Genomic DNA, 9,675 nt, shown 5'->3' with positions numbered 1-9,675 from the left:
CAGCTGCTGCCGCCGCTGCGAAAGAGGTCGCTGCCAACACCGTTATTGGTGAGTTTTGCAATAATTTTGCTAGTTCAAAATGGCGGGAATAATTTAAATTAGAGAAATAAATTTTGGGCTGCCTTTTTTACTTTGTGTTCCGATACTTAATCCAAGGCTAAATAAGATAGACGAAAAGTTATATTAGAAGCGTTAGTTTCCATCTGAATTATAAATGCTTTGGTTAGATTTAATCCTTCTGTTGTCGTATATGTTTAGAATAAGAAAGTAGATATTATCTATTCTCCCGAAATTACGTAAATACCACCTATATCTTGCTAGGAAAATTTTAAAAAATCAATATTTCGAAATTCAATTTGCTCCATTGAATTCCAAATTTTTCTTCGAAATAGTGAAATTGGTACGGCAATTGGCGTGTTCTCAGAATTTCTCAAAGCCACATTGTTCTATCTATTGGTTCCATTAGCCGTTCAATCGGTCATTACCCGGATACCCACTTTTCAAGACCCCCCAACTCCTCAACAAAGGAACAATAGCCGGCACCCAGGGTGCTCCTAAGTTCTGCCTAGCCTTCTACCTGCCCAGCCATTCTCGAGTATCTCTCGATCGCGATCAGGTGACTCGATCGCCACGATTCCATGCCTCGTACTTTCGATTACACCGCGGCGACGATCGTCCTCCATTGTCGTCGCGCATCGTGGCCCTCGTGAACGAGGCTTTTTATCGGGAAGGCAGCGCAGCTGCACGCGATTACCGTTCTCCACGTGAATCGTGGAACTCCACGCGAACGAGCATGCCTCTCGTAGTAGTAGAATTACAGAGGGGGGGAAAAAGTAGGAAGAAAGAAGAATGGCGAGGAAAAAGGGCCGAAGACGTCGAGGAAATGAGCGTGAATCGATTATACGTAGTACGATATAGAAGGGATTATAAATTAATCATTCGTAGGCAGATTGAATCTTTTTTCTATCCAAGCTTAATTTTGTTATATCGAAACGGTATTGCTCTTTGCTATTTCTAATCTATCAAAAATTGTTAAATCTTCAAACAAGATACAAAAAGAAAACGTTTTACGATGTGTAAGAAATTATTCATATAGAAATACAACTTTCTCTATTAATTATATTCGCGTGTAAATGATAATTTTCTTTTTCTTTTTTTTTTTTTTTAAACATCCTTTCAATCGAACTATTTTTATATTCAAAATTTCTCAATAACGAACTTTCTTATCTTCACTTTTACTTATTCCTCTTCACTCAACTCTTTCAATCCTCAAAACACGATTACTTCGACTGCCTATTAATTTTACAACCTCATCATATCTCGGCGCCTATATTATCCAAGCGTGGAACAGAGACAGACTCGAGTTCCACGGCCTGTAAACAAACCCTCCGACTACCTACACGTGCTTTTCTCCCCTTTTCTTCTTCTTCTTTTTCCCTCTCTCTCTCTCTCTCTCTCTCTTTTTTCATGTCCTCTTCCGGGATAGCTTCCACAGCTATCTCGTCGGATCGGCGGTCGTTGCTCGAGGAAGGGACAAAGGTAGGCGGGGACAGGGAGTCTCGAGCGAGCAGAGAGAAAGAGAGGAGAGCGAGTGCACGTAGGGTTGGTGGCTGGGCCTCACGTTCTTCCTCTCTTTCCTTTTTTAACGGGAACGCTCGCGCGAAGGGAGCTTTGTTATCGCGCTCCCACGAAAAGCCTCCTCCATTGTCGTGGCCGCCTTTTTGTTTCAGCGCCCGCGGCCCTGATAGATCGTTAGCCCTCTCTTCGTTGTCTTCTGATCGCTCGTGGTTGGTTAAGTCTTTGTCTCCACTGGTCTGGAGAATTAGTATTCTTCTGCTGGATGCGTGCAGAATGTCACCGGTTTATTGAATTGTTTCAGATTTACCGACTCGTTTCGTCTCTCTCTCTCTCTTTTTTGATCGAGATTTAGATTACGATAGAGTAGAATGGAAGAATGCGTTGGTTTTTTTTTTGCTGGATTTTTACAGAGGAAAAATTATTTTTATTTGACCAACGAATTATCGCTTGATTTTTTTTTTTTTAATATCGATCGTAGTTTGCGTAGGTTTGTATTTATTTATTTTTTTTTTTATCAATACTCATTTGGAGTTGATTATTCGCCTCTCTGCGCTTTATGCACTTCGAAAGGATCCAGATTAAAATATATATAGATAGATGGCGGGAAAATAAAGATAGGTCGAACGGCGAGAGAGATAACGAGGGGGGAATATTAGCGAGAGAGATCTCATTACTTAATATAATAACTCTCTGTTAGGATCGGTATTCTAATTTAAAGATAAACTCTTCGCGACATTTTTACGCTCAGATTGAACATCTTCAAGGATATTTCTAAAAACCGATTATCCCTTAAACGAATGATAATTACTTTTCTCGCCAAACATCTTTCGTAACTCGAAAGATACACGATACATCATTCGAATTTATTTACTTGAAAAATCCGAGGGGCGTATTAGAAGCTTGGAAACGTAATTTCCACGAACACTCAGTGTGGAGGAGCATCGACAGTTTCGAACAAGTGATCCCCTGTTCGACTCCCGCTCTCAAATTTTCTCAGCCGGGGAATATTGATCAGGAATCTTGTTATCCGACTTCCGCTACGTGTGACCACTTTTCATGTTACTATTTGATCATGCAACACGTGTTACTTGGAAAGTAACCAGCCCCGGTGCGGCTGTGGATCGTGTTCGAGCCACGTATATTATACGTGTACCGGCGGTGCGTTGTTGCAGGAATACGCGTAAATCTAAGCGGTTTACTTGCACGTGCATCGTGGACGCATCGCGCGCATACAGCAATTTGCATGCGGAACAGCCACGGATTTTAATACGTTCCTCCTCGGTGTCTTCCTCGCGACTGAACCGCCTTTATATTCGTGCGTGACTCGTGTGTTTCCAAACATCGAAAATATCGTATTAACGCGCGTATTTTCCTTTTCGTTTGTTTTGTTTCGAATGTCGAACGAAAGGGGAATCATTAATTCGGGAGATAATAAATTCCTTGGAATAACGCTTTGAATATTCGCGAGTGGTCGTGCGTGGATGTGGATAAGGATCAGGATATCGCCGAGGATATTATTAAGGATGTCTTAATGCGCGCGTAATTGCATTCGCTCGTGTTTGTTCGCGAAATTGTGAATCGTTTGAATTAATTTCCAAATGCTGTGTATTTTTCGAGTGTTTTTTTTTGTATATAATTATATAAATTATCGGTTTATCGATTCTCACGTTTCCATTATCGATAGTTTACAATACAGTAGACAGATGTAAAACTTTCATTAGGCGAGACAATGGGTTTCTTTGATATATCGCTCCTACGAGATGCTTCAATGCACTCGAGGAGATCTCTGTTCTATTTTTCTCCCGCAAAGTTTATTGTGTTCGGATGATATTTAATCTCCTTCTGTCTACCTTCTTGCAATTCCTTTAACTCTCGAAAAAATAAAATCCTTTTTCTCATAAGATAGGATGAAAATGAAAAGACGAGGAGTTATATTTGAAGTACGAACGCGTGCTGTCTACCATACGATTACGGATTAAAGGTATATTGAATTTCTAAAACTGACTAAAGTTAGTGAAAAATCGATATATCAAAACCGCAAACATCATGCCTATAATACTCGGATCGACGAAGGTGCGTGGATGATCGATAGCCGCAACAACAGCCACTCTCGACTTCCACCGCTGAACAGGAAACGTTAACCTTTCGTACATCCGTGTTTGCGCATTCATTAGCGCGGATAATCGATGGCCCGCGATCGACTCGCACGATATCGACTTCATCATCGATATTTCGGCCTATCCGTTCGCAGCGTGTCGTGGTTATTTCCTTTCTGGGGGGTTGCTCTTCCGTTGTGGCCAATCAATTTCATCCGAGTGTCTTTCTACGGGGACAATCTCCTTTTTTCGATCTTCTATTTTTTGTATAAGGAATACGAAGGTTAACGCGTCTTCAAGTGGCAGATACGCATCATTCTCTTGATCATCGGAAATATTATTTCACCATTCGTTGTTATTTATTTAAACGATTCTGAATCGAGATTTTTTTCTTATGGAAAATTTAAATTTTCGAAAGATATTGAATCGTAAGAAGCACGATGTCGGAATTCATTTCGCAGATAATCGGTAGTTTTCTCGCGCATCTGTTGCACAATTCCCGGAACGGCTTAACTACGGTTAAGTGCTAATGACGAATCGCGTATTAGGTACCCGTGGATGATTGATCGTCGGCCTAAGGGAGAGGGAATGATTAAACGGCAACGCTGCGAAGGCGTGTCTTATATTACGAGTTCTCCCTTTATTCGATCTTTCTTCACCTTGTCACAGTGAAAAAAAAGAATTCGAAACAAAGAATTCTATAATATGTAATAAGGAAATAGTTGCTCTTTTATCATGAAAATTTTTAAAGGAAAATTTTTAGAATAATCGTATTATGCATAAGAATATTTAAGAATTAGATATGAAATAAGTTAACTTAACTAAAGTGGAATGTATTTCATGTATTCAAGAAATTTAGATCAAGGAAATTTGGGTCTCTACGAGAGTTGCACGATGCATTTAGATTCGAAAGTTTAAATTTCTGGAATAGAATAATAATTTCCAGATTATAATTATAGTTGCAACAATAGATGTATAAAAGAATGGAATAATACAGATAACGATTCTTCGAGGATGTATGTTAAGTGAGTTGTTTAAATCTTTGCTTGTAGCAAGATAAAAGAGATTATCAAATTTACGTCAAGTTTTCTTGTTATTTCTCGTAGTTGTAGATTCTTAGAATTATTTTTTATCTTATTTGTTTTTGCAGCTTGTTGTAGAAAATCTATAAAAACTGCTAAAAACTCGAAATTGAGAAAGAATCGTGTGTTAATTTGTTGTTGTTAGAATCGTGAATCATTCTGATGACATGGTGTAATTTCAAGCAATTGATAATTCTATTTAGACGATGATTGATTCGTGTTTGCAAAATTGTTTCAACTTATATGATTCAATTATATTGACAGGTTATTGATGAAGTTTTTATTTTTCTATTATATTTCTATTAAATTCATTTCTGTAATTTCCTAGTGTGAAAATCATTAGAATTCCATTTCACTACTCTAAAATTAAAAAAGCAAATTTATGTATTTAAAATTCTATATCATATCAGACTCGACACGATCCTTTCTAACCTTAGATTATTCTCCATTAATTTTCCATCCTATACGTGTCGTCAGAATCCTATTTCATATTAAACTCGATATTTTCCAATAATTTTTAATGTACGATTCTCTTCACCTCTCTAGCAATTCTCCACTACTCTCATGTCTACGTTAATATCTAATATATTAAAATCAAAATTCTCGTACCAGACTAAAAATTTTCGATTATCTACAATTTTTACGATTCTTCTTCTTAGAGTATCCCTTTTCTACTAATTTTTTATCCTACACATCAATATGTCATCGTATATCATTTATTCAAAGCGATATGACACACGCCAAATCTGATATTCTCGAAGATCCGTTCATTCAGAATTCTGAATCGAACTCGAAACGAAACATTGATTCTCTTCCTCTCTCAGATTTTTTCTTCCCCCCTTTCCAATTTTCCCAGTCCCAAACGACACATCCACGCCGCGACGGGTCCCTCTGCTTCTCCCTCGCGCTGTTCCAACGGCGTTCCAACATTCCTCCGGGCTTAAAACGATGACGCAGGCGGGGTCCGGGCAGTTAGGTCAGCGTTGGAGGCATAATTGCGCAATGTTTAATAGTAAACTGCAGGAAACGATAAAACGCGCGACGCCAGTAGGAGTAATGGGTGCAGAATGCAGACGTAACGTGGCAACGCCGCGCGGAAATCATTCATTGAGCCGGAGAGCCGGCGCACAGCTCGTCGTTGGATGCTCCCGGTCCGCTTGGGCCGCTCTCGATAACACACCGTGTACAGCTTTGGCTCGAGGGGACGGTGGGAGGGAGAGGACGGTGTAATTCGACGTCTGCGATGCTTCTTCGGGTCCTCGAGCCGCGATCTCCAGTCCCACACTTTAACGAGATCCGTCCGCCGTTTCGTAGACGAAACCGCACCCGTTGTTCCCCACGATCTTCGATCATGTTCTTTCGATGCAATCGGATATAACGAATTTCAGATTAAGAGAAGGGATCTTTTCCCAGGAAAATTTCTCCGTTGGAGATACGATCGAACTTTTTTTTTTATTGAAAGGTCTTTTGGGATGAAGAAGATTTGGAAAGGAAACGGAGTATTGGGAGATTTGTGTTGAAAGGGAAAGTAGGAAGGGGATTCTTCTCTAAAATTTGGAAAATTTGTCGATAAATATTTGAAATGTTTGAATATCGCGAAAATTTTTACTTGGAAATTCAGAGAAGCCGCAGTTGAATATTATTATTCAGAAAATTTATAAAAATGATACAACAATCTAAACGTTCTATTATTCAAAAGAATATCTATTCCGAATTCTGAAAAGGTACATATTGTATGGCGGGGAATTTCACTTCGTTTATGAAATTTAATAATTCATATTCGAATCACTGGCTCGAAACCTCCTTAGCATCGATTTTCGAGGCGAAAAATTCCGAATAATCCATTGCTTCGAAACATTGAAATTTCACGGAGGGATAATTCCGCAATATCACCACCTCTGCACACGATTCCTTTTCCGAGCCACAAGATGGATTCCCCGTGTCGGAGAAGTGTAATTATTGTTGAAACTTTGATTGACGAATATTCGAGATAAGTGTACGGAGTTCGGTAGTTTAACAGTGTGCATTAATCACTTTAAGCTTCGTATGTGTATATACATCTCGGAACAGAATACGTTAAATGATACACAATCGTGTTCCCGAGATTCGTGCGTTAACCGTGATATGTAGTATTCGCGAGCTAGAGCGCAGTATATCGGCCGTGATGTATATTTCTCTGTTGGCTTGGTAAGCTTCAAGGTATTTCATTGTGTGTTGAGGTAGGAGAGAAACGTCAGCGAGAATAAATAAATCTCGGGATTAACCGTCTCGATCGGTCTCCTTTTATCGATCGGATCGATAAAAATCGATAAAAATTATTATTACGCTTAATCTTTAGATTTCTTATGGGAATCTTCTAAAAAAATTAGGAAAAAATGATAAATAGAAAAGAATTTCCATTTGGAAGAGAATTCTATTTTACGTCAGATGGATAAATCTATTCTCCTAAAAGAGAAAGAAATTAGAATTTTTTCTTTTTTTTTTTTTTTTCTATGGAAAACGGAAAGATATCAATCAAATTATTTTCCACGAACGAGATGTTACAATTCGATAAGAAATCGAGAGATGCAAATGTCCTATTTTATATTAATTTACAACAGGATTCCAACAATTCGAAACACAAGAAGCATAACTGCATATTATGCATTCTTATGCTAGTTTATTCTCGAGTAAACAGTGCAGAAAGTGGGTCATCGAAATTATGACAGAACGTATTCCTTCCTATTTCGAAGATATTGCGAAGGGACTAATGTAAGTAAGGGGTTGTTTAGCCCATTACAAGCCTCGTAAATCTTACGAATTGATCGTAAACCCCCCTTTCTATCTTTCGCCGCACGATCTTGAACTTGATACCTATACCTGCCTGGATTTTATTGTCCTCGGCCGAGGCGGTAGAAGGAAACGTCACGCTTCGCAACCGCTTTCTGACGTCAACCATTGGCGAGGTCATACCTGGTGCAAACAATTTAATATCACCATGTATGTATATATACGTACGAATAGATTATTGCGCCTTTATCATCGTTGCGATTTTATACTTTAATGCCAAAGGTATATATTATATACGTTTTGTTCGTACGATTGTTAAATTGTTCAATTTACAATTGACTCGACTCGTGTATAGAAATTGATCGTTTAATTGCATTGCACCTGTAATTTCTGAATTTATGCTTACACCGAGTTGCGGTTAATTTATACTAATGCGAATTACAGTGAAATATTTGGATGGTGCTTCGTCGAATTATCTAAGAATCGTAGTAATAATCGTAGTAAAAAATGCGGTAGAAAATGAAACAAATACGATACAAATATCGATCAAGTAATCCATCGAAAGATTTAAACAGGTGAATTAAAAAAAATACATCTACTGCCATTCACGAAAGAGTTAATCGTCAGAGTTTCCAATCCCAAAGAATAATGCTTATCGCGTAATTCTTATCAACTTTCTCCTCGTGAAACGATAAAAATTTATTCGTTGACACGTTTCCTTTATGGACAACAATTACGACAACAATGACGATCGAAAACGAGTTGCGCAAGTAGTATTCAAAGATTCACGGGTATAAGTATAAACGCAAACATTAAGAGGTGCTTGCGAATCGAAATGAAAAGAGCAGGAAACTTTCTTTCTCGAACGGTGTATAATTTCCCCGGAGGAAAGATAAGACCGGGAGAAACTTAATTTTCCGGCCGAGCCGTGTATGAATGCGTAATGGGAACGTGTAATTACTCGCTTCACGATCGGGATCGAGAAAAATGCCCGCTTATTATTTACGATGATCCTATCCAATCCATTCCCCGATTCTATCCTCAAATAATCTAGGATTAATCTTTTTTCTTCTTCTTTTTTTTTCATCTATTTAATTGCTATTTAAAAATTTGAAAATTACCGACCGGGTTCAATGTCGATCAAAAGGGCGAAAGGTGGAAGAATTTAATCCGCGAAAATGTGAATTTTTTATACTCGCTGCGCGAACAGAAGGAATTTCACGGGAAGTATTCACTTTCGTTTCGTGCTACTTCCTCACACTTTGTACCGTAACAACCGAGGAGGGTGCATTGTTCTCGAGGTCTTCGTAACACTTTTGTCTGGGAAAACGCTTCGTCATTGGTTCGTGGCTGTTATTGGAGACTAATTAAAGCGCTCGTGTAATACTAATGCGTGAAATAATGCTTAAATAATCGGGTTGGATCAGCCGTCTTTTTCATCATATAGAATTCGTGCGCGTTTAAACATTAATTCTCTCGATCTTCTTAAGCTTCTCGAAAGACGATGAAGACGAAAAGAATCTGCTTTTTGGTTCCTAGAGGAATCCTCATGTAATGTCCATCGATTTTGGCCAATTTTGGCAGAGAATCTGACAAATAGCTCTAATTAATTCTGTCATTTAAAGATACGTATGTAATTAATGTAGTTAATGTAATTCTTTATTAATATAAAAATTAATAACGAATTCACTAATATTATTAATAAATTATCACACGAGAGAATCTTGGTACGTTTCTCGATTTTTTCCTCAGCTGACGCTTTCCACCAATAACCATTAACACCTCGTATTAATAACTGCAACATTTAAAGGTCACCATAATTCCCCGTTCACGTGGAAATACACTATCCCTTTGCCAGCATCACACAATTCCCCTTTCGTCGCATCATAATCGTCCACCCTTCTTCCACTTTCTCCTCTTCCACCGCCTGTTTCTTTTCTTCGCGTTCGTGGGTGAAAGGTAAGCAGAGGATGGAAAGACGCGAGAACCGGCTCATGGAAGATTCATCGTCTAATTTCGCGTGCTTGTGTCCCCGGAAAAGACGGCTTCCCCGTGGAAAAGCGTCGAGATCCGCGATCGTGGTCGCTTTTTGCCCACCTAGCCGAGGGCTTCGTTTAGTCTGGCCAACATCCACGTTCAACGAACGAAAG

At 38.8% G+C, this 9,675-nt stretch overlaps 1 protein-coding gene across 7 annotated transcripts in view; it reads left to right on the top strand.

The window, feature by feature from the left end:
• LOC102673862 (phosphatase and actin regulator 4B) overlaps window positions 1-9,675 on the top strand; it is a 332,035-nt gene that overhangs the window by 56,763 nt on the left and 265,597 nt on the right. Inside the window, exon 1 of one of the 7 annotated variants that reach the window (XM_031511382.1) lies at window positions 7-48. The exons of the other annotated variants lie outside the window; for them this stretch is intronic. The gene's annotated coding sequence lies outside the window, so the exon portion shown is untranslated. Of the gene's footprint in view, window positions 1-6; window positions 49-9,675 lie in introns of those variants that run through there. 7 annotated transcript variants of the gene reach the window in all.

Source organism: Apis dorsata, unplaced genomic scaffold (assembly GCF_000469605.1).
Source record: "Apis dorsata unplaced genomic scaffold, Apis dorsata 1.3 scaffold_309, whole genome shotgun sequence".
Classification (NCBI taxonomy): domain Eukaryota; kingdom Metazoa; phylum Arthropoda; class Insecta; order Hymenoptera; family Apidae; genus Apis; species Apis dorsata.
This window is presented reverse-complemented; position numbering and strand designations above follow the sequence as displayed.